This window comes from Neopsephotus bourkii, unplaced genomic scaffold, assembly GCF_033783945.1.
Source record: "Neopsephotus bourkii isolate Nb327-2 ecotype Australia unplaced genomic scaffold, CSIRO-AGI_Nbou_v1 NB_348, whole genome shotgun sequence".
Classification (NCBI taxonomy): Eukaryota; Metazoa; Chordata; class Aves; order Psittaciformes; family Psittacidae; genus Neopsephotus; species Neopsephotus bourkii.
In genome coordinates this window covers 88,872-113,328 of record NW_026900854.1, presented here as the reverse complement: position 1 = coordinate 113,328, position 24,457 = coordinate 88,872, and the positions used below count along the sequence as shown (strand labels likewise).

Sequence of the window (24,457 nt, the reverse complement as noted above, 5' to 3'; positions counted from 1 at the left end):
ATGTTCCAGTATTATTTGCAATGTTAACCAGAGGGCTACCTTGCAAAGCTCTTCTGCTTATAAAATGAATTTTCTAGCAAAACATTCATCTATTATCAGCTATGAATCAACATATAACTACAGATAAGCATAGAGACTACAGTCAAAATTGCTTTACTAACTTCAAGAGAGCAACCAGAATATGTAAAAAAAACCCCACTTCTGTGTTAAAGGTACATTTTTGAGGCCTCTCTCAAAACTAAAGGCCTTTGATCCTTCTCATCCATCCACATTGTTTGCCTTTTTCCTCATCCTGCATTCGTTTCATACCATCTCTAAGCATTCACTCATTAAACTTGCATCAGCTTGAATTTTCTTAAGTTATTCTAAAATTCTTAGCTGTGCCGTAGCTTTTTGCCCCTGAGAAGAATGGAGCATTTGCACAAATCTGTTCCCATTACCGTTTCATTTTCAGCGAGCAGCCCTACCATTCCAGGAAGTGTGTTTCTCCCATAAGCAAGCATCAAAATAAGTGAAATTTACACTGGCTTCACTCAACCCAAAACTGTGTCCTATGCTATTATAGAATGGTTTGCGTTGGAAAGGACCTTAAGATCATCCAGTTCCAACCCCCTGACATGGGCAGGGACACCTCACACTAAACCATGTCACCCAAGGCCCTGTTCAACCTAGCCTTGAACACTGCCAGGGATGGAGCATTCCCCCCTTCTTTTCTTTGGGCAACCTTGCCAGTCCCTCACCAACCTCAGAGTAAAGAACTTGCTCCTTATATCTAACCTGAACTTCTGCTGTTTCAGTTTACACCCATCGGTTAGAAACATTGGAAGGAGGACAGTTAGATGGGGACAAACATGGAACAAAGATACTTCCAGCAGAGGTGAAACTCGGACGCACTGAGCTGTTTGAATGCTTGTTTTTATTTTTTTTTTCCTCAAAAATTACTAGAAGTTCAGGTAATTTGGATCCCTGGCAGTGTTCAAGGCCAGGTTGGACAGAGTCTTGCACAACATGGTCTAGTACAAGGCATCTCTGCCGATGGCAGGAGTTTGGAACTGGATGATCTTAACATCCTTTACAACCGAAACCATTCTATGATTCTAAAGTGTACAGCAAGGATTCACATTGTAAGACCAATTGGCATCCCTGGGAGGGGGAAAATTCAACAGGTACTTTCTAAGGATTAAAAAGTACATGTGTTATCGTATGAGAACTGCCAGCTCTCCTGAACTTTCCTCTCTCCTTAACTGAGAACATTCCTACCCTGGACGAAAATGTTTTAATACAGGCGTTTCCCTCACCACCTCCTCATCAGTTTGTAGGCAAGCCCCACACACTAATTACAGATGTTTTATAACTTCATCCAAAGGGCGTAGCTGCACTGGGGCCTACAAGATGGCAAATCATAGAAACGTAGAATTAACCAGGTTGGAAAACACCTTTAAGATGATCAAGTCCAACCATTACCCCAGCACTGACAAGACCACCACTAAAACATGACACTAAGGGCCTCATCTACACAGTTTGTGAACACTTCCAGGAATGATGACTCTCACTGCCCTGGGCAGCCTGTTCCAAAGTCTGACTACACTTTTGGTGAAGAAATTCTTCATAATATCTAACCAAAACCTTCACTGGTGCAAATTCAGGCCATTACCTCTTGTCCTGTCACTTGTTACTTGGGAGAAGAGACTGACTGAAATGATTGCAATGAAGATGTGTCCAAGTGCAGTCGAGCTGAAGAGAGAGAATATATAAAGAGGCCAGCCTTGCTGTCTAGTGAAACAGTCTTGAAACAACTTTCACAGCATGCCAGACTGGGGGTCGACAATGGGAAAGCAAAGACAGACAATATTTAGAAGTCAGTCACTAATTCACTGAGGAAGCTCTTCATATGGCCGGTATCACAGGTGGGGACTCAGAGGAACAAGCACAGCTGGGCTGAAAGGGACAGGCATCAGATACATTACCAGTTGAAATATATTTTTAATGAGTAGGAATTTATTTCTGCTGTTCAATTTTTGGCCTTATTTGCCACCTGTAGATCATGTTACATCTAATAGAAATACCAGTGGACAATGGTAGTCAGAGAAAGGACCTCACGTCTCTATCTTGAAACCAGATGCTATTACCATCTCTGCTTTACAAGCAAGAACAAATTGCTGCCCTGTTCTTCTGGCTATATGGGTGTGAAAATAGCATACAACACCCACAGGCTTGCAGGTTGGGATTTACCTTTTTCACCCTTTGATTTGGGGTGAAGAAGGCAAGGTACAGCAGAAATACATCATCCTCTCAGTAGAGAGATAGAACCCTCAGTAAAGCAAGCATACAACATGCTCTGCACACACTCCTGTATTTTCATCTGGAAACACCATTCTCTTTCTTATGCTAACTTTGAGACATTCCTAAAACTTGGAATATGTCTGAAATAACTCCAGTTTCCTTCTCAGGGAAGGGAAAGAAACCCAACTTTTACCTTTTTTTACCTTTAACTGTTTCCCACTACTGAACAAAAGAGGAAAACAAAAGAAGAGGACTTAGAGAACAAGTACAGAGGATCACATCAGCCTTTACTCTGCTTTCTTCTCATCTCTCCGAAAGAAGCAGGATGCGGTGTAAAGGTAAATGCAAATGAAAAAAAACAACCCAGAAGACAAGAGATCCTTACACACACTCATGCAAACACAAAATTTATGTTTACCTTGGGTTTTTTTCCTTCCTTCAAGTATCTTCAAGCTCTGACCACAGGAGTTAGATAGCATCTCCATATGCTTTCCCAGCTCAGACCTAAATGCTGGATTCCAGCCACTGAGAGCGCTGCTGGATACTAACCTGGGACACCAGAGCATGCACAAATTTGGTTTGGTTTTGTTTTTTTCCCCACAGACTGTTGCACTTTGAGGATGTAAGAAAAGCAGCCCTCTTACTACAATGATTTAAACAAGCAACCAAGCTACAGAAAATGCCTGGGGGGCACATCCCAGGTCCACAGTGGAGTCTGACTTGTTCAACAGCTCCCTGTGTGCCCTGTACACGGGCCTGGGCAGGCAGGCATCAAGAGGCATGCACACGCAGTAACCTAACTGAGCTGGTTTGAACCTGGGAAGCAGTGTTTGTGGGAAAGAATGGCTGGCCAAGAGGCATATGTTCCATGTTTCAGCTCTTCAGAAAGGGAAAAAATAAATCCGATTCCCCTTCAGAAGAAGCAATGTGTTGTGAAACGTGCTTCCCAGTCCCTCACTGTTCACTGACTGGAAGCTCTGCAGACTGTGAATTTGCTTATCTATGTAAACAGGGTGTTGCCTCAGTTTGAAAACAATATTCTGGCTGAGAACAGCCTGCTGAGAGTGGGAGTTTAGATTCATTCTGCTAGCATGAAAATAAAGGAGCTTACAGAAATGTGCACAGAACCTAAAATTTGTTCAGACAGATGAAAGGAGTCAGCATTAGCAGCAAGAAGGTAGCCATAGCCTTTAGATTTTGCTCACATGGAAGAGGGTATGTTTTCCTGGGGTCAGTGAGGGGCAGGTACTGCAGGTAATGCTCTCAGCAGAACCAAGAGACCTCAGAACCACAAGGAGAAAAGAAGCAGAAGAATAAAGGCAGTTGTCTGCATGTATATATGTATAGATATAAGGAAGAAGTTCTTTACTGTGAGGGTGGTGAGGCACTGGCACAGGTTGCCCAAAGAAGTGGCGAATGCTCCATCCCTGGCAGTTTTTAAGGACAGGTTGGACAGAGCCTTGGGCAACGTGGTCCAGTGTGAGGCATCCCTGCCCATGGCAGGGAGTTAGAACTAGATGGTCTTTTCTAACCCAAACCAGTCTGTGATTCTGTGTACGAAAAGGTGCAGGAGAAGAAGAGAAGGAAAGAAACAAGAAAGAAAAGGAAAAAAAAAACCGCAAAAAACCCAACAAAAAATCCAGTGCAGGACCCCTCATCCCACCTGAACTGAAGTGTAGGATTAAGGAGAGGGGTGGTTGCTTTTTAATGAAGACCTATCAAAAAAGAGAATGCAGATGGTTGCTGAAACCTTTTGGGAAGACAGCTTTTTTTTAAAAGCTCCTGAAGAGCTACAAGCCTTTTAATAAGTTCAGAAGCCAAAACTCAGAACATGAGGAGAGAAAGCCAAAGGAAGAGCACTCAGGAATGCCCAAAGAGCCAAATTCTTGGAGGGTTTTACCATTTTTTTAGTATCTGTCCCACTTCTGAGTGGCACTGAAAGAAACCAGAAGGAAAAAAAGCACCACCAGCTTCTCCTGTTATTGCACTGCAAATACATCAGCTCATGTCAGTAGCAGCTAGTGGCTCTTGCATGTCAACAGATACATACACATACACACACACATATATTCCAAATCATCATTAACAGCTGATGCTTTACCAAAGTAACTGAGGCAGGAAAGGCATCTTTTGTGGATCAAGACTACTGTGGCCACACGACATGTTCACTTACAGCAGAGAAAGGATCTTGCTTTGTATCATGTCTATATAGAATCCCAAAGAACCAAGTGCATCCTAGGAAGTCTTTACAAGAGCTACAGTCCTTCCGTAACAAGGACACACAAAGGCAAAACACCACTTGTTAGAGAGGATTTGTTGGCTGATGGTAAAGATAGTGGTCTGATTCTGCGAAAGATCTGTCCTTGGGTCACAAAACAATAAAACAGCAGACTCAAGTCCACCAAAATCTGCTCCTGTACCTGAAAGGACTAACAGTAGATGTCTGGCAAAATAGCAATGGGGTTGGTGCATAAAGCTGCTTCCTCAACACAGTATCCTGAACCACACCAGCCTGCAGCTCAAGCATCTCCTAAACTAGGATTTTTTAAAGCTAGGCTTTGAAGTTTTTGGATTAACACTTCCCTGTGAGCTAAAGGATTTGTTGTGGGTCAGAGAGCAGAAGCTATTGCAAGTACAGCTTAAGAGATGGTCAGTTCTGAGACTGCAGAAAGAAACCCAGGTTCCGCACTCATCCACAGTACCATAGGAGATGAACGTGCAGAAAGAAATGTGGAAATACAAGTTGTTTTCCTAGGTGATTCACTGAAAACATACATTTCTATTTATCCTGCTAAAACATACAAAAGCTGTGTAATTATTAGACAGGTAAACCATTAGATAAACTATCAAAAGCTTTCAGCCTGGAAAATGAAAAGCTTTCAGCCTGGAAATTAAAAAGGAAAGCAGCCTTTTTTGCCCCCAAGTATCTCAATTTTCAAAAGTCCATAAATATTGCTCAAAAGGTTTTGGGGTGGTGATTTTTTTTTGCAGCTCACTCTCCTGTACCTGCACCATCAGAAGGGCATGAAAGTATTTTCTCTGGCAAACACCTAATTTATGAATAAATAAGAAGTGAGGCATGAGAACTAGAATAATAACAGTATGCCTTAAAGTCAGTGAAAGGAACTGCTCAAAGCCTGTGCAAATGGGTCAGGGAAAGCAAAATAAATCCTGTGCAGTGGGAATCTTTAGGGGCTGGGTTTTGTTGGCCTCATTCCTCTTGAGGTGCTACTTCAAAATTTCTGCTTGTTTGCCTTGGAAGTGGCTCCGTATGATTGGGGCAGAGGGAGATAGGTGGTGCGGGAACCCAGACCTCCTGTCTGACTACAGGTCAGATCTGAGGAACGCTTCCTCTCACCAGTTCTGAGTAACTTTCTTCTTTACAGGAGTTGTTTTCCAGTGGAGAAAAAGAGACTGTAAAAATAATAAAGAATTAATTTGCATGTCTCTGAACTCGGGGGGGGGGGGGGGGGAGAGTTGTGTGCAAGTGTTTATGTTATTTTGTTTTCTTTTGACAAAAAAAAAAAAGAGAATCATAGAATGGTTTGGGTTGGAAAGGACCTTAAGATCATTCAGTTCCAATCCCCTTGACATGGGCAAGGACTCCTCACACTAGACCGTGTCAGTCTGAGGCTCTGTTCAACCTGGCCTTGAAAAGGAAAGGCCTCTTACAATTACATAGAAAAATACAAGCAAATAACTTCCCAAATTCCAAATATTTTCCTATTTTCCACTGACCTAACAGTAAAACACAATCTGTCACCCCTTGGGCACTGATAATGGTTGCAGAACCTCTTGGTGTTAAATTTGTTTTCTTGGGGGGATTATAAAACAGGACTCACATGTAGCTTTGGGATTAGATGAACAGCTTGATTTTGAGATATGTTCAAAGCTGCTTTTTGAGCATGCTGGCAGCGAGAACGGAGCAGGTCACACAGCTTGCCCATCAGAAACAGCCTGGGAATGTAAATGAGGAAAACATCCTTCCTTGCTGCTGGAAGAGAGGAGGTGTCTGACTGGGCACTGCACAGGGCTCTGATGGGGGGTCCCCACCCAGCAGGGTGATCCAAGCTGCCTGTCCCGCACCGGAGCTATGTCCCACAAGATGTGGAGTCTGGCTTGGCCGGCAAATCTACAGAACTCAGCATTATATTGTGCTCAGCAGATAGAAACCTGTGCTCACCCCAGCATATCCCAGTGCCTTGGCAATCATTATGTTTTGACAGCTTGCAGCTCCTGTCATTGAGACAAACCATGGGTCCAGGGCTACGTCAGACTTCTGCTCCTGGGCAACAACCTTCTGGAAGGATTTATCTGAAGTGACTCTGCTACCTAGATAAGTTCTCCCCACAGCAGATACATACACACAATTCACTGTGATAGCACAATGTCCTTGCTCTGTATGAGAATCCCTAGCTACATGGGACTCAACAAACTCCTCAAAAAAGCAACAAGTTGCATGGAATTTCACAGCCTTCCCCTGGAACAGCAAGGACTGACTGGATACTTCACCTTCCGTGCTCTGGGGTCATCTTTACTTCCATAATAACATCTTCAAGGCAGTGATCTTGCTGACATAAGCAAGTGTTTGCTTTTCTGAAGCCTCCTCCTGCTACTCCCTAGCCTTTTGGGCAGCTGGAAAAGGAGTTATGCTTAGCAGGTGCAGAGTGGCCAACCGGCACTAGCATCTTCAGCCGCTTCCTGCTGCAAAGGGAGCAGAACAAGCTCTCTTCCTGAATTTGTTCAGACCAAGGTACAAACAGGCATGGTTCACTAAAGCTGATGTCACTTCTCTTGATGCTGGTTCTGATGAAACTATCAGACAAGAAAGGCAAAAGAGAGATCCAGCAGAAATCACAAACCACAGGAGTAACACACTCTGAGGCATAAACCCCAGGAGGGTTGAACTCCACGTACTATGACAGCAGCTTCTAGTAGTTGCTGTGGGGTTTGTGAACATTTCATGGGTGATCACATACACACTTCAACTCTCCTTAAGTTATGAGACCTGAAGGACCACTGCAGAAATTCCAGCCAGACAGAATAAGCATTCATCAATGGGTCAAGGTTTATATAATAAAAAACAGCTTTGCTGAAGTCAATCCAAAACAAATCTAAGATCCCTAGCCCTAGACAGCTTCACTGAACTTAAAAACCAGCTCAAACATCCACCAAAGTCCTCAAGCCTCCACAAAGGGTGAACCCCCCCCCCCCAAACCCAAAAATGAACTAAAAGGAGAAACATAGCATAGGGGCAAAGCAAAAGCATCTTTCTTTTAATGTATGAAAGCTTAGATGGTTTTGATCATATAGAAGCATACTGAGTTTTTTCTGCCAGAGGGCATAGAAGATGGTTGATTTTGAAATCATAATCAAAAATAGGGTTAGATGTACGTCTGCCTGACTCTGGATGATTTGCTCAGGGTGTAAAACTTCTCAAAGGCACCTCTGATTCAAGATGAAGGCTAACTGTGATGCATGCTCCCAACCCCTTCCCGCACACCCATCTGCAGCTCTTCCCTTACAACTTCCAACCACTTCTCCAAGACAAGAGAAGGATTTGCATCCTAACAGCTTTCCCCTCCTTTTTTTTTTTTTTTTTTTTTGTGGTAAGCAGTGACCTTTTGAAGCAACCCACTTGTTCAAAGAATACTCCTTCCTGGTATTTGCCAAGGACATCTGACCAGGTTTGACTGCAACAAATGTCATGCCTCAGCTGCTGAAGTGAACTAGTAATTCTGAGACTTGCTTTTCTTTCTTTTTTTTTTTTTCCAAAATGCTGTTTATTGAAACGTTCCTAAAATCGACCTGGCAGCCCCAGGACTTCAACCTCATCTGTATGCTCTATGTGTACTTAACACTGGCAGCGATGCAAGAGGCCAGGGAGAGATTTGCACTTTTCCATAGGATCTCTTACAGACTCAGTAGCCAGGGGGACAGGCTGAGGTCTGTGAGGAGATATGTGGCAGTGAAAGGCTCTGAAAGGACTTGGAAGTTTGCAAACTCCTCAGGGTCAGGAGCTTTTCCTAACACCTAACACACTATTGGTGCATTGTAGAAGTTGTTCATGGACTAGACTGAAACTGGGGAAGTTTAGGTTAAACCTAAGGAAGAAGTTCTTTACTGTGAGGATGGTGAGGCACTGGCACAGGTTGTCCAAAAAAAGTGGTAAATGCCCCATCCCTGGCAGTGCTCAAAGCCAGGTTGAACAGAGACCTGGGTGACATGGTCTAGTGTAAGGCATCCCGGCCCATGGCAGGGGGTTGGAACTGGATGATCTTAAGGCCCTCTCTAACCCAAACCATTCTATGATTCTGTGATCCCTCCCACCACACTCACAACACCCACTGAGTACATTCTCTGGCACAATCACAGGCTGGAGATCCCTCCCCATGTAATTACAGGGTGGTGCCACTGTGCAGATGTCTTCATGCAAAACTTAGCAGCCCACAATTAAATGGAAGAATCCTGCAGCAAATGTGGTTGGAAGGAAAAAATAGACAAGTTTACATTTGACAGAACTGCCTATAAATAGTTATAGGGTTTTGTCTAGCACACCTTTGCTGTAATATCTCCTAAAATATTATGTCAGTGGGATTTAGTCCCACGTGTATATTTTCTCTAAGAAAATGGCCTCGTTAATACATCTCAAAGATGTCTCTGCCTAACATCTGGAAGGTATGCATATGGATTTCTAAGGCTTATGTGAGGCATAAATCAGCAGTTAATCTATCTGATTGTATACCATGTGACTATGTACTGTGACCACATGAAAACTGCCATCAATAAAAAAAACCCCAAAACTACAGCTAACCTATAATTTTGGTGGACTGAATCAAGCCTATTCCATGGACTCACATGCATTTATAGACTCAGACAAAGAAGATGCTCGACAGTCACATCTTTAATGACTTCCATGTGCAGCTCCTGGGGCTGGAGACTTTTCTCCCGTCAATTATTGTTTACTTGACAAAATGAGAATAGAGAAAACTGAACACTGGCATCATGAAGGGTACTGAAGCGTGAGAGGTGACTTATCACAGCTGCAGGCTTAAGAGCACTGGAAATAAGGGTAAGGCTTAAATATCTTTGGCAAATTTTTTATGTTATTTATCCTGAGATATCTGCCACAAACATTTCCTGCCCCCATCCAAATTTTAACACTCCACCTCCCCAAAGCATGTACTTGTAGGCAAGCTACAATCAAAAACTGCAGCATGTGTTGTGCTGCCAACTGGTTTCACTGCAGAAATGGAAAGAAAATCCTTTCTGGAAGGGCAGTGAGGAAGCCAGTGGGAAGTCCTCTCCAGAGGACTGGTTCTGAGGTTTTCTCCTTCACATCTCTTCGATTAACACAGAGGTTCTTCCAAAGACAGCAGTTCTTCAACATCAAAGCTGAAGAAAACTGCTCTGCTGTGCTTCTGTTTGGCTCCTTCATTCAGAGCACAGCGCAACAGAATACCCAAAGCCTCATGTTAATTAAACATAAATGTCACCAGGACAGAAGCACTACCTAAGACTCTATTTATGGAACACTGCTTTGTCTCCATGAAAAAGATGCATGACTGGACAAGGAATAATGAAGGGAAGGAGCAGAGACAAATGCTACCATATATTAGTCCTATATGGAAACATATCTTAAATTGATTAAGTCTCCCCCCACCAAGTATCTAGCCTTTATTAGCTGTGAAGAGAAGGTTTCTTAGGGGAAATCTAAAGCCCCAAAGAAGTGGTAAATACTCCATCCCTGTCAGTGTTCAAGGTCAGGTTGGACAGAGCCTTGGGCAGTATGCTCTAGTGTGAGGTGACCCTGCCCATGGCAAGGGTTTGGAACTAGATGATCCTAAGGTCTTTTCCAACCCAAACCAGTCTGTGACTCTATGATTCTATGAAAAAAGCTTTCAAATACACAAGGAAACAGACCCACATCGCCTCCTCACACAAGGACACTTGAAAACTTGAACTGATGTCAGGGACTCAGCGGTCAACAGCTAAATGACAATTACGGAACCTGTCCTTACCAACTTCCATTCACATGCCTCATCCCTTCAGCATGCACCAACTCCACACACTTGATGTCTTCTTAAGTTGTCTTGCGTGGTCTATCCCTTACACAGTAAAAAAAGCATACACAGACCATAAATCTGCTTGATAAAATGATCTATCTGCATTTCAGTAGCAATTCCACTGAAGTCTCCTTGTCGGCAGGATTGCCAATGCATACCCCGCCTGCTTCTACCTGTAAAACTCCTCAGCCAATCACTTCTGCATGAAATACAGCTTAAAATAAAAGCTCTTGTCGTGGTTTAAGCCCAGTCAGTAACTCAGAACCACACAGCTGCTCGCCCACTCCCTCCATTCTTCTTCCCCTCACTCCCAGAGGGATGGGGAGGAGAATCGAAAGAATGTAACTCCCATGGGTTGAGATAAGAACAGTCCAGTAACTAAGGTATAACACAAACCCACTACTGCTAGCGCCTATGATAATGATGATAAGGGAAATAACAAGGGATGAGAATACAATACCAGCTGCCGACCAATACACAGTCTGACCAGAGCAGCAATCAGCCCTTTCAGGTAACCACCCCCTGTTTATCCCCGTTTATATACTGGGCATGATGTGCTGTGGTATGGAATACACCTTTGGCTAATTTGGATCAAGTGTCCTCTCTCTGCTTCCTCCTGGCTTCCCTTCCTCCCTGGCAGAGCATGAGACTCAGAAAGTCCTTGGTCAGAGTAAACATTACTTAACAACAACTAAAAACATCGGTGTTTCTGTGCTGCTCCCAGGCTGAAAGTCAAAAACACAGCAGTGCACCAGCTACTAAGAAGGAGAAAAATGACTGCTACTGATGAAAGCAGGACAACTCTACATCTGAAAAGACAAGCAGATAGCCAAAGCATTCTTAGCTCCAGTTTAAAAAGCAATGATTCAATCAGAAATGCTTCCAAATGTCCAACGGCTCATAGAAACACATCTGAAACTATACAGTAACTTTCCACATGTCTCTTTCCTTTCATGTCACTAACACCATTAGTTCCTGATGGATTATTCTGACTTTGCTTTGCTTTCACTTGTCTGCCTCCACAGTAAAATCCACAGTACACAAATTTTAGCAGCTGCTTTTTGTGTCAGGAGCTCCACAGAATAAGCCAAGAGGCATGAGAGATTATAAAATTATATTGCACCCAAACACTGGTGGATGCTGCTGAAAGTGCTGGCATTTCGGGTGGTTGTACTTACCAAGGGAAGATAGGCAGCATGGCTCATCCCTCTCACAGCTCTCCAGGCCCCTGGGAGGATGTGTCTGTGAATGGACAAGGCATGGACAAATTCTCACTCCTCACCCACTGCCTTGCAGTGGAGATCCAACAGGGCAGATGCAGTAATGGGGATGAGAGGATATGATATATATATATCTGATGTCCTTGGAGGCTCAACAAGATGGTGAGGCAGGGTCTGGATTTCCAGGGTCAAAACTGCTTGACAGTAACCACAGGGATCTTCACAGGAATGCAGCTTGCTTCTCGGATTTAATATAAACAAGAAGAGTCTGCCTGGATATAGAATTATAGATTGGTTTGGGTTGGAAAGGACCTTAAAGTTCCACTCCCCTGCCATGGGCAGGGATGCCTCACACTAGACCATGTCACCCAAGGCTCTGCCCAACCTGGCCTTCAACACTGCCAGGGATGGAGCATTCACCGCTTTTCTAGGCAACCTGTGCCAGTGTCTCATCACCCTTACAGTAAAGAACTTGTTTCTTATATTGAACCTGAACTTCCCCACAGTTCCTGATGAAGAGTCCCTCTCTAGCATCCTTGTAGGCCCCTTTTAGATATTGGAAGGCTGCTCTGAGGTCTCCATGCAGTTTTTCTTCTCCAGGCTGAACAGCCCAAATTTTCGCAGCTGCTGCAAAGTTGCAATGGGACTGCAAGCACCCAAGTAAGTTCCTTTCTCATGCTTTTTTCATGCATTCATAAGTACACATGTGGACCTTTAGGGTGTTTCGCGCCAGGCTTGAGCACAGGTTCTCATACTGTAATGGCTGTGCTCTTGTGTAAAGGGCACTTGTTCAACACTGAACTGCCACTGCAACACAAATACTGTAGGGAGAAGAGGAAGCATCCAAATAAACAGCAGGGCTCAAATCAAAATATACCAAACCAGTGCTATCAGATCCTGAGTGCTTCTCAAAACTGTCTTATTTAGGAAGTTCCATTTTCTGATTGAAAATTGGTGCCAAGCTGATCCTAACAGAGCTAGCTGAGACCAACTGACCTGATTCTAGTCTCCTTTTTTTTTAAGAATCATTTCAGCTGTACCATGCCAGGCATTCCCTGCAGTACAACAGACAAAGTGTAATCTCATGAAGCAACAGCAGGAAATGCCTCCTGTGGAATTACACATTGGGATGTTCTTGAAGATATTTTCTGACAGTGCCCTAGCACCTTCTGAATAGATTTTCACATCAAAGAATTAATATAAACATACTTTGGTTTATACTGCTCCTCAAAAATCAGTGTTCAACATCTAAACTTGTACAAATCACACTGATCACAACTTCTGCAACTTCTCACCCATCTGGATTCCAAGTTGAGAATTCAAAACACTTTCTCCGATTCTAGTTAAATTGCTAACGCTTTAGTCAATGTAATGATCCAGCTGACGAGCTGCTGAAGTTATTAAAAAGAGTGCTACAATAGCTTTAATAGAATTTTAGGGAAGAAAATGCCCAGCAGTTCACCACTGATAGGAGTCCTGTAGAGCAAAACTAGAATAAGTACTCTTCATCTGTGAACAAGATCAAGTGCATTTGTTTTAAAAATACTATGTCTAAATAAATTGTGTATTAATAAGAAAAAAACCTTGTGATGCAGCCTGGGCAGGGACACATAACTTTCTAAAACACAGACACAAAAACCAGGAAATAAAACCAATGCTTCTACCTCTCCACACTAACATGATAGCTCACACACTGTGACCCAACATTGCTCCTGAAGACATCATTTTCTTCCTCAACTATTATTCTGATGTTGGAGTTGCTTGCATTGACAAAAGGCAAAATGCTGGAACGTTGGGAGAACATCACTTGTGAGGGAGGAACTGAAAGTACTGGAGTCATGATGTAATTTGGGTAATAAACACTAAATAAAGTAATAATATCACTAAATAATACTAAATAATGTCAGCAATGACACTAAATGATTTCAGTAATATATGCTCCTGAGGGTTAAAACTGAAACAAATGCATCATTTCTATATGAAGCCAGCAAACGGGAATCAAACTGAAGTGTGCACAGGCTAAAGTGAGAGCACAGGTCAAGTATCTAACAACAGACTGCAGCATGGCTTCTAACAGACCAAGACAAAACCATAAAACCAGTGCTGGAATACTTCTATTGACACTTCATCTTCGAGACTGATTTCAGTCAGCTGATCCTAAATTTGTAACCTAAACAAGCAATTGTAGGTACTAGTGCTTCTACATTTATTATTTGGATAGAACACAAATCTTTATAACCTGAGCTGGCCCTTTCTGCCACATGTGTACGGGTGAGATGCTGCATTGATCAGCTTGTAAAAAAAAAAAAAAAAAAAAAAGAAACCCTAAGAATTTGCTCTAATATACAAAAGAATTTGAAATGTCAGTTAAAGACCCCCCAAAATGCATTTTTTTCCATGAAACCATGAATATTAATGCACAGTCATAAAAAATTCTGTCAAACATCCATTCTCAAACAATGAAGGAATAAAACACAAAATCCCTAAAGCAGCTCTGGTTCTGGCTGTAGTTCTTGTGCTGCTCAATCATGACCAAACTCCTTATTGCAAGTAAAAAGTGGGTTCCTCAGTTCCTACTAAGTTGTGTGGTAATCCTAATGAGCAGTATCTTCTAAGTAATTATACTCTTAGAATAATAATGTTAATAAAAACAACAAATAAGAGGACACCTGGGATAGTTCTCTCATATGTCTGTTGAAATTCTGGTAAAAGCTTCTGGAATTCATACCAGCAGGCAGATGAATCAAGGCAATCTTATTCCCCTGAAGTCTGATTCACTGCCAGTTGATGCAAATGAGCATTAGCTGAGTGTGAGTGAATACCTATGTGCAATTCAGCACTGGTGCCAAAATCATACATGATAAAACTTGTTTATGATGATTCTATGATTCTACATGGGTCATCACAAAAATATTTGCTGCTTGTTCGTAAGAATAACACAATTATTAATCTCCCAGAAAAAGTCATCTATTAAAAGGTTTCTTATAAACTATGATAGCTGGTATACAGAATTTAATTCATTCCAACTTTCCTTATCCACACACGTCACCATTAGACAAAAGATCTAGCACCACAGGTTTTTTAGGAAACACCGCAACTTATTAAGGTGAAAATCACATCAACCATTCACAGTTTCATCATCAGGAGCATCTTTTACTCCTTTTGAACTCAAGTCCTCAACTGGCTCAACCTTTCAGTTTGGCAGCCCTCTAAAGAAAAGTGATTTGGGGCTACCTTGACAGGCTCCAATTTTCCTTTAACCAGTTTTCAGGGAAGCATATTTCTTTTCAGTATTCTCTCAAACTTGCTCCAGAACACCCCAAATATAGATTGCCATCTTCCCTTCCTTTCTGTTTCTTTTTTTAAGAGTCAAAACCAGTCCTCTCCAGTGTGGACACTGAGCACCATTTGCCCTGTGATCCCCCAAAGAAGCCAAAGCCACATGCTTCCTCCTTCCTGGGAATACACCTAATGTAACAGAGGTCTTAATATTCTAGAAATTCTCCTTATTGTTTGACTAGTCCAAAACTGCACTTACGATTGCAACAAAATCCTTTGATAAGACTTAAGTCATATCAAAGAGGCAGAGGTACTGCCTCTGTGCATGCGATCCTGTGCATCAGTAGCCGCATGCTTGTTCTTTCTCACATCAGAAGCAGCCCATGCATGCCGTTCCTCAGGTCCTTCACTCCAAATATAAAGTGATAGCAGTTCTGCTCCCACCCAGTCATGTGAATCATGGGCTGACCCAGCTGCAGATGCTGTGCCTGCCCCTGGCCTCCATTCCCACCACTTACCCGGAGAAAACATACAAGAACCGGCAAGTCAGAGGCCCTACCCAAAAGATAAGGTGAGGAGACTGAGGCACCTCTTTCGCATGCTTCACCTAAGTGTGCTGATGCCTGAGAAGTGGGAGCCAGCTCCCCCTGGGGTCCAGGTGAGGCTGTTCCCAGCCAATGGAGCAAGAGGCAGCAGCTATGGGACACAGTGTCAGTACTAGACAAGGGCAAATGCAAGACAACTGGTACAAAAGGGCAGGGTTGAGGGAGAGAGTAACTAGATCTTCCTCCACACACAGAGCATTTACACAGAGAACCAGTTCCCGCAGAGCCCAGATGGCCTGTGACTGTGACTTTGAAAACTCAGTACAGAGAGAGAGAGATATCTCTCTCTCTTGTCCCTCCCATCCTTTTGCTCTTCCACATGCCCTCTCAGCTTGTTGTGCCTGTGCATTCACAGTGGTTGTGCAGCTCACGTACCTAGAACCTCATTGCTTGGTCTTTTCAGCAGTGAAGTCTGGGGACTCTGAATATACCTGGCAATAGCTGTGGCAGGAAGGAAGGGGTTAAGGATGGAGTTTGTTCCCTGTTCTAATTGTCCCATGTTCCATTGGCCTATTGACCATAACAGTGAACCTACCATGACAAATCTTTAAAATCAGAAACATCTGAAATGCCTCTCACCTGCTCAATGTTTTTGTACAGTTTTACTATGTGACAAATGATCCTTCTCTACAGGTTCAGCAAAGCTTCTGAAAATAGCTTCAGAGCCCAGCTAAGATGAGGATATGCTATTAACCATGGCTATGACCCTGGCCCAACCCTATGCACAGGTTCTTTTGTCTCTACCACCTATGCAGAGCAAAGCTGTATCTGCACATGTATCTGTAGCAACAGCTACAGATTTTGTATTTGCCCGTTTTAAGCACTACCAAACATTTCTATGTGAGTCTTGCCAACCTTCAGTAAAGAGCAGCTGCCAAAATGTATTGTACAATATACCAGCAGACCTCCTCCACACTGCTGCTATAATTAGGTGTTGGGTTTTTTTTATGTTGGCTTTAAAGCAGCTTGCAGAGAATATAATTTTCAGTTTGACTAAATAAAACATCCAGAGCACATCAGGTCCATCATTATATTTCAATCTGAGAAGAATGTGTTCAGTTTAAAAGAAAGCAAGCAGCAGAATTGGTGGTAATTTATTTTACCTTTCACAGTTTCTGAAAGCCATACCCCTAGAGTAACTACAGGTCACAAAGTATGCGGGAATTTGGGACCTCCTTCCAAAGTGAGCTCAGCATCCACATGTCCCTTTCAGGGCAGCACTTCACAGGTAGAAGCTCTGAAGCTCTTTTACCCCTCAAGCCTCTGGGGTTACTTTCTTGACTTTTTTCCCAAGCCCATTTATTGAAACAATTTTTCAGAAACAATGAGTAACCTTGAAAATACACACAAGAATCTGTCTCAAAGGGCCTATATGTATTTATAAACATCTTAAAGCAGACCACAGCTACTCTGAACCTCAGCCTGATCCTACATAATACATCAGCACCTCCTGCCAGTTAGATGGTTGTATTTTTATGCTGACAAATCTCCTGCTAATAATCTTCATATTTAATGAGACCATTTTCTCCTTCATTTCTTCAGTTTATTTTTCCTTTGGCATTAAAAAACCCCTTGCATTCATGCTTCAGCTCTTCTGAACTATTCCTACTCTTTCACTAGGCAAAGCAGACTATCAGTAACATACCAAGTAGGAGCCTGTTATTCCCCACTGCCTTCTTATTGAGAGCAAGTGTGAATCCCTCCTAAGCCAAGACTCCAAATACCTCTGTGACCCACTCAAAAATGCAGTGTTAGTTACCACGGCTATGTTGTATGAAGATATCATTTTGATCTTTCCTTGGATTCATTACATGTTTAGTCACTTCTTTCTGTCAGTAGTACTGCATACCCTCAATACTTGTATGTAGAAATCAAACAATTTTTATAATAGAGATTTTTAACTGGAGCTGTGTCACAAATTACCCAACATTTTGTCTGCAGCCTGGTAATTGTGCTACATTTCTATTACTGCTCATGCAATTTACTTTTCAATTACAAGCTTTCTTTTAGGTGTAAAGACAGCAAATATTTGCTCACTGGTATCAACAGGGAGAGAAAAATGGTGCTGGGACTCTTCATCAGGGACTGTAGTGATAGGACAAGGGTTGATGAATTAAAATTAAAATTAAATAGAAGTTCAGGTTAGATCTAAGGAAGAAGTTATTTACTGGTGAGGTGGTGAGGCACTGGCACAGGCTGCCCAAAGAAGTGGTGAATGCTCCATCCCTGGCAGTGTTCAAGGCCAGGTTGGACGGAGCCTTGGGTGACATGGTCTAATGTGAGGTGTCCCTGCTGATGGCAGGGGGGTTGGAACTGGATAATCTTAAGGTCCTTTCCAACCCAAACCATTCAGTGATTCTATGACTTATTCCATGGGTGAACACAGAGGATGTGTAGTGCATGAAAATAACAAGATTGGCATAATTCAGTACCCCATCCCTAGGACTGATAATCTGAAGGCTGCATCCCCTGGGGAAACAGCACATGCAGCACAGACAAGGTGCCCTGGATCAGAGGAATAGATGAGTTTGCAAAATAACTATGGATTGAGCACTAAAGTTTTAATCAAGGTGCACTGAACCTAATGAGAGATTTCCTTTAATAATAAGAAAACTCAAATGCCTTAGTGTTGGCACGTGGATGTGACTCCCCCACCTCACCATACACGTGCACCGTGGCCAGTCCTTGTGCTCCATGACCTGTGGGTGACTAAGCACAATGTGGGGGCACCGTATGGCACAGGCACCAGCAGGAGGAGGCACAGGTCTCCTTGAGCTCAAGAGAGCACTGTCACACCAGGATCAGCTGTAGGATTGAAATTAGTTGATAATCTGCAGTTACCAAGCATGAAGTCACATCTCCACACTTCAGCTATTACAAGGATTTTAGTCGGGTCTGGGTAGGAGTGGTCAACATCAGCTTCACATACCATTTACATGCCAAATTCACTCTTTTAGCATTCCAGTAACTTTACTGTAGCTACGAAGCACAAATTACTTTGGTTCACTGAATTCCACAGATGCATGAAATAAAATGGGGTTTTATGCAAATGATGCCAATCGTGCCCTTTGTCTGCTCTGAGCATTTTCCAAACCCAGGAGGCCAGGAAGACATAGCAAAGTCTGCAAAGAGCATTGCTAATCACGCATGCAGCAGAACACCCTGCCAGCTCTCATCTGCCCACAGCTAGAGCAGCAAAGGGAGGCCAGGAAGCTCAAAGCAGGGAAGCAAGAGAGGCTTCTGGGGAACGGCTTCCTTCAGGCTGCCGTTCCTGCTCACTAAAAGGGAGATGAATCACACGTCATCTATTGCAGCAACATCTCATCCTCCCAGCTTCCCCAAGGACTCACCTGCTGCACCACAAGCAGAGCAGGGAGAGGATCCATCTGCCCTCTGCCAGTCCTGCTCCAAGGAGCACAGAGAGCTGCCATCCCCCAAAAGAGCAGGAGTCCTCTATTCTTCTTTAAAACAACACATAGATCCAATCTTACCTGCAAAAAACAGCTTACTAAAGGCAAGGACAAATCACCTTACATAGGCTGAGTATGTGCTTCTGCTCTTAAGAGGGGAAGAACCATATCTGTTACTGCTACAAAATGCTTGGTTTGAATGACACCAAACTCAAGTTACAGGCACAGGGTTGGTGTCTATGTCCACATGCCACTGGAAACAATCATGTAAGCAAACAAATCAACAAACCCCAACAAACATCTGCTATTTTTTTTATAGAATTATGGAACAGTTTGTGTTGGAAAGAACCTTAAGATCATCCAGTTCCAAACATCTGCCATGGGCAGGGATGCCTCACACTAGACCATGTCACCCAAGGCTCTGTCCAACCTGGTCTTGAACACTGCCAGGGATGGAGCATTCACCACTTCTTTGTGCAGCCTGTGCCAGTGCCTCACCACCTCACCAGTAAATAACTTCTTTCTTAGATCTAACCTGAACTTCTGTTTAATTTTAATTCATCAACCCTTGTACTATTGTTACAGTCCCTGATGAAGAGTCCCTCTCCAGCATCCTTGTAGGCCCCCTTCAGATACTGGAAGGCTGCTATGAGCTCTCCATGCAGCCTTCTCTTCTCCAGGCTGAACAGCCCCAACTTTCTCAGCCTGTCTTCATATGGGAGGTGTTCCAGCCCCTGAACATGCTCGCAGCCTCCTCTGGACTTGCTCCAATAGCTCCATGTCCTTCTTATGTTGAGAACATAAGAGTAGAGGAGAAAAAAATAAAAACCTCTCATTTAGAATCATAGAATCAAAGAATTTGCATATTCAAGGTGAAGCAGAGGTAAGAAGTGAGCTGGGCTAGAAGCAACTCTATTGCTGTTTGCAGATCTAAATGAAGTCTGGAGACAGACTTCCTTTTTTATAAGGGCAGATTTGCTGTTCAAACTTTTATTCACAAAGTCACCCATTACCAAGCCTATCCTTTACATTCTGTAAAGTTATAAAACCCATCAATCTAGAACTGAATCTTCACTTCTTGAAGATAACTAGTCTATGGATTGAAGTTACTGTTCCTGTCAATCTCTAAGGTGCTGTACCCACAGCTCATAGTACAGCTGCTCGACAGGAACATCTGCCATGGGGAATTGCCATATACTTTCTATTAGTGGTTATCATTTCATGACAGGAGGGTTGGGGTTACGCTCCATAGTAATTGATGTTTCTAAATGCCTAACTGTATGGTGCACAGTTAAATACTTCGAATGTCTGCACTTACTGTATGTGCACAGGCCATTAAAGTTATGTACTCTGGAGGAGACGAATGAATAACTGCTGAAAGATCACATCAAAAGAAAGGAATTCTCAATCTTCCCAATGAGAGCAGATGGAGAAAAGTGCTTTGGCAGATCTCTTTCACAGGCAGCTTGGTGCTGAGCAAGAGCTCAGATCGTGAAAACACATCAAAAGTGGTAAAACACAACCCCAGTCAAGGGCAGGCATTTAATCCCAACCCATTCTTCTCTCAGCTTCCCAGTCTGAACTCATTCAGGATGCAGTGATATGGCAGCTGCAGTCTTTGTTCCCTACAGACACTGTGGTATTCAATCTATGGCACCAATAAGAGACAAAGAAGCAGTAGTATAAAAATAGAGTTGGTTCATATCTGCAATTAGTTCAAGTTTTAACTTTTGAAGCCTTGTAAGAAATGATCTAACATCATGCCCTGAAATGAGATGATCACAGCTTACGTGAGGTGTATTGCATGCTCCAAACCAGGCATAAGGTCAAATTGATCTCAACCTTTTGAAGACACGACATCAATGTCATCTATGAGCATCTCTCTATCCCACTACATTATCAGGGACAACTGCATTTCAAAGCAGAGTAGCACCTCGAAAAATGGATTCCACCTCCACGGGTCCAGCTCTGAGATTTGGAACCCCTAAACCAAAACAGGAACCAGGGGTGTTCCTGCTACGGCACTCAGTAAGAGTGGATCTGAAAGGACTCATCAACACTTCAACTATTTTAAAACCAAACAGTAAATGCCATTATGGAATGTGGTTTGGCAAACTTCAAGCACCAATATTTAGGCAGGTTTGGTTCTTATTAGAACCATTCACATGGCACTGGCCCAAACCAGCGTCTGAGTCTGGGGGCATTGTCACAGATTTGCACTGCAGCATCACTTTGTTTGCAGAGATACTTGAGGTGGAGCAAGCATGGATGGATGCAGCAGCAGCATCTTTTAGGATGACAGCACAAGGAACAGCGTTGGTTGTTTGGCCCTGAAACAAAACTGGACTCTGCTTATCTTGACAGAAATGAAGTAGGGAATGATAAAAAGCAAAATGCATAACGAAGCTTTTCATGGATTTCCTCTCGGTATTAAAGGATTTAAGACATGGTGCTTGCTATCTGTGCTCAAATTCGGAGCTCTCAGGCCTCACAAGATGCACGCTTCCCCCTTTCTCAAAGCAGAGTTTTTATTTCTGTGTTGAAACATATCCCAAATTGTAACAACAGATCAATTTCCTTGGGCTGACCACAGGAAGAGATGGACGACTGCAGTGAGACAGTTCAAACATCTTAATTGCAAACAGGATTCTATTGTATTCTCATTTATATAGGACAGCTCCCACTATATACCCCACTGTATAAAAACACCTATTAAGGATAGTGACCACCCAGAAGCAAAGAACTGAATTCCAAGAGGCTGCGGGAGGAACACAGCCTAGCTACACACGTGTTCTTATCTAGTTTAACCTGTCATCACAGAAGCCAAGAACTTCTTATTCCTTAACTTTTTATTATCAAAGGAGTAGGTAAAAACCCACCTAATGCAGAGACAGGCTATGAATGTCTCATATTACAGATTAGGAGAACAGAACATAGCCTGGCCTAATATTCCTAAGCCTTTTACCCAGCCTGTCATTATCTGACACAAAATACTGGAGAGGAAGCTTCAGTGCTTTGAAAAGGTAGGAAATGAAAATTTCAGAAGGAAATTTACATTCAGAAGGAACACACTAGTTTCTAGGCAGTGTTAGTGTGGTAAATGCTGTGTATTCTCCAAGATTCTGGCAGAGTGGCTCAGCAATTCTTAGCACACCACAAGACTGGTAATCATAGAATCATAGAATAGTTAGGGTTGGAAAGGACCTTAAGTTTATCTAGGTGTTCATCTGGAATTACCTGTGGATGCTCACCTTTGCCTCAGCAACCTTCCTCTTTCACTCAGCTCCTCTCCCTCAAGCATTTCTATCTTGCTTGCTTACATAGTAAGCCTGTCAACTGGTTAATCCAGCCCAGTGTGTCAAGAGTTCTGTTTGGTTTGAGCATGGATTCTTCCTCTTGGCCACACAAACCCAAGTTTTTACAACACACAGATCTCAAGAGCCCTGGCCCTTGATGGGGTGCCACAGAAATACAAACAAGAAATAAGACACCAGCATTACGGACCCGAAACAGAAACCCAGCCTGTGATGCTGTCCAAACATTCATGCACTTGTCCCGTGTCAGCAGAAACGGCCTTCACCTACAAACCAGCACTGTCATGACAGCATGTGGGATGCACATTCCTTTGCAGCAGTTCATCAAATGCTGCTGTAAGGGCATTTGATATCACAACCATGGCACCAGGCCTGCAGGAGACTGCAGTGGGTCAGCAGGTACATACACAGCTCCTCACTGATGCTCAAAGCAGAGCACAGCAAGGTGGTTCTAATCCTACATCCAGGCAACATTCCCATTGATGTCAAACATAAATATCTGAGAGCTCAGGTGTGTAAGCCTTCCACAGTGTTGCAAACAAGTATATTTTCAATACTTAAATGCTTGGCATGTTCTTAAAGAGAGTTGAGATGAAGCCTTGAAGGCAGATCCATCCAAACAAGAACTTGCCACTGCACCAACCTTTCAGCTGAACAATGTTCCTGCCTATGGCAAAACACTGGAGCACTGGGCCAGGGCACCCTCAGCCCCTCATCAATCACATAATCACAGAATCATAGAATCGTTTGGGTTGGAAAGGACCTTAAACATCCATTCCCAACCCCCTGCCATGGGTAGGGATGCTTCAAACTAGACCAGGTCACCAAAGGCTCTGTCCAAGCTGACCTTGAACACTGCCAGGGATGGAGCATTCACCACTTCTCTGCGCAGCCTGTGCCAGTGCCTCACCACCCTCACAGTAAAGAACTTCTTCCTTAGATCCAACCTGAACTTCCCCCGTTTAAGTTTAAACCCATTACACCTTGTCCTGTCACTACAGACCCTGATGAAGAATCCCTCTCCAGCATCCTTGTAAGCCCTTTTCAGATACTGGAAGGCTGCTATGAGATCTCCATACAGCTGAACAGCCTCAACCTTCTCAGCCTGTCTTTGTATGGGAGGTGCTCCAGCCCCTGATCATCCCCGTGGCCTCCTCTGGACTTGCTCCAACAGTTCCATGGCACACAGCAAAGCAGCAACTCCATGTGAAGGCACTGCACGTATAATACCAGAACATTTTGGGTGCTCCCTAATGGGTTATCCCTCTGTGTTCCATAGAAGACTCATGACCACCTGTTTCTCTTCCATTGTTTGCATCAACTGTCAGAGATTCTTACATGTCAGGGAATAAAATGCAGTCATCAACAGAATAGACATCTTTGTGTTTGTCTGTTCCAGCTAGGGGAGTTTATATTTATTAGTGCAGAAGTGTAAAAATATTTGGTGGTAAAATGAACCCAGCGGATGTTTTTGCTGGCAGGAACCTGGGAGTCACAACTGTGCTACTGGTTGTGAAAGAGTAACAGCTGAGCATGTGTTGGAGTTGCTTTTGCACTGACAAGGAGGCATCCAGTGCTCTGTGGTTAATTGGATTACAGGGGCTTTCCACTTCCCACTCAGATCAATTAGCATTCTAGGTTACTCACTATCACCCTGGAGGATGTAAAGGCTGAAGTTAGTAACTTCCATCACAGTTCTTTTGCAAGAGTTTAAAAGACTTCTCCCCTCAGCCCCTGCTTCTGGCTCATTTCTTTGCTGCTTTACACCTTGCTCAACTACAGCATTCTTTTTTTGGCAAAACAATCAATTCACATGACAAAATCAAACACTGAGACATTATATAGGTGTCCCTGCCCATGGGGATGGAACTAGATGATCTTCACAGTCTCTTCCAACACAAACCATTCTATGATTCTAAATTTAGTATAACTTCCCTCCCCCCACCCCCCGAGATAAAGCAAAGAAAACATCTGCAACTTTGTTTTACATGAAATCAGAAGGAACATGGCCCACGATACCAACCTTCAGTGAATCTTGAAGCAGCGTGAAGAGCAAGTCCATGCCACAAGATCCATCTACCAAGCAGCCTTCCTGAACAGATGTTATTCTGCACTGATGGGGTGTTTCTTATGCAGTTTCAAATTAATAGTCAGTAAATGCTTTGATCTTTCTTTTGGCTTTTTGTAAGAACTATGTGATGATTTTCAATAAATTGATGTCCTTGTAACTCCCTGGTCTCTACATCACAGTTTGGTACATCTGCCAGCATTTGAGAGGGC

General features: G+C 43.1%; 1 long non-coding RNA gene across 2 annotated transcripts in view; it reads right to left on the bottom strand.

Annotated features, from left to right (window-relative positions):
• The window catches only part of LOC133209588 (uncharacterized), a 53,725-nt gene extending 29,504 nt beyond the window's left edge, over window positions 1-24,221 (bottom strand). For both annotated transcript variants that reach the window (XR_009724685.1, XR_009724686.1), the window contains exon 1: window positions 24,166-24,221. This is a non-coding gene — a long non-coding RNA (uncharacterized LOC133209588). The remainder of the gene's footprint in view (window positions 1-24,165) is intronic.
• Window positions 24,222-24,457: the final 236 nt, after the last annotated feature.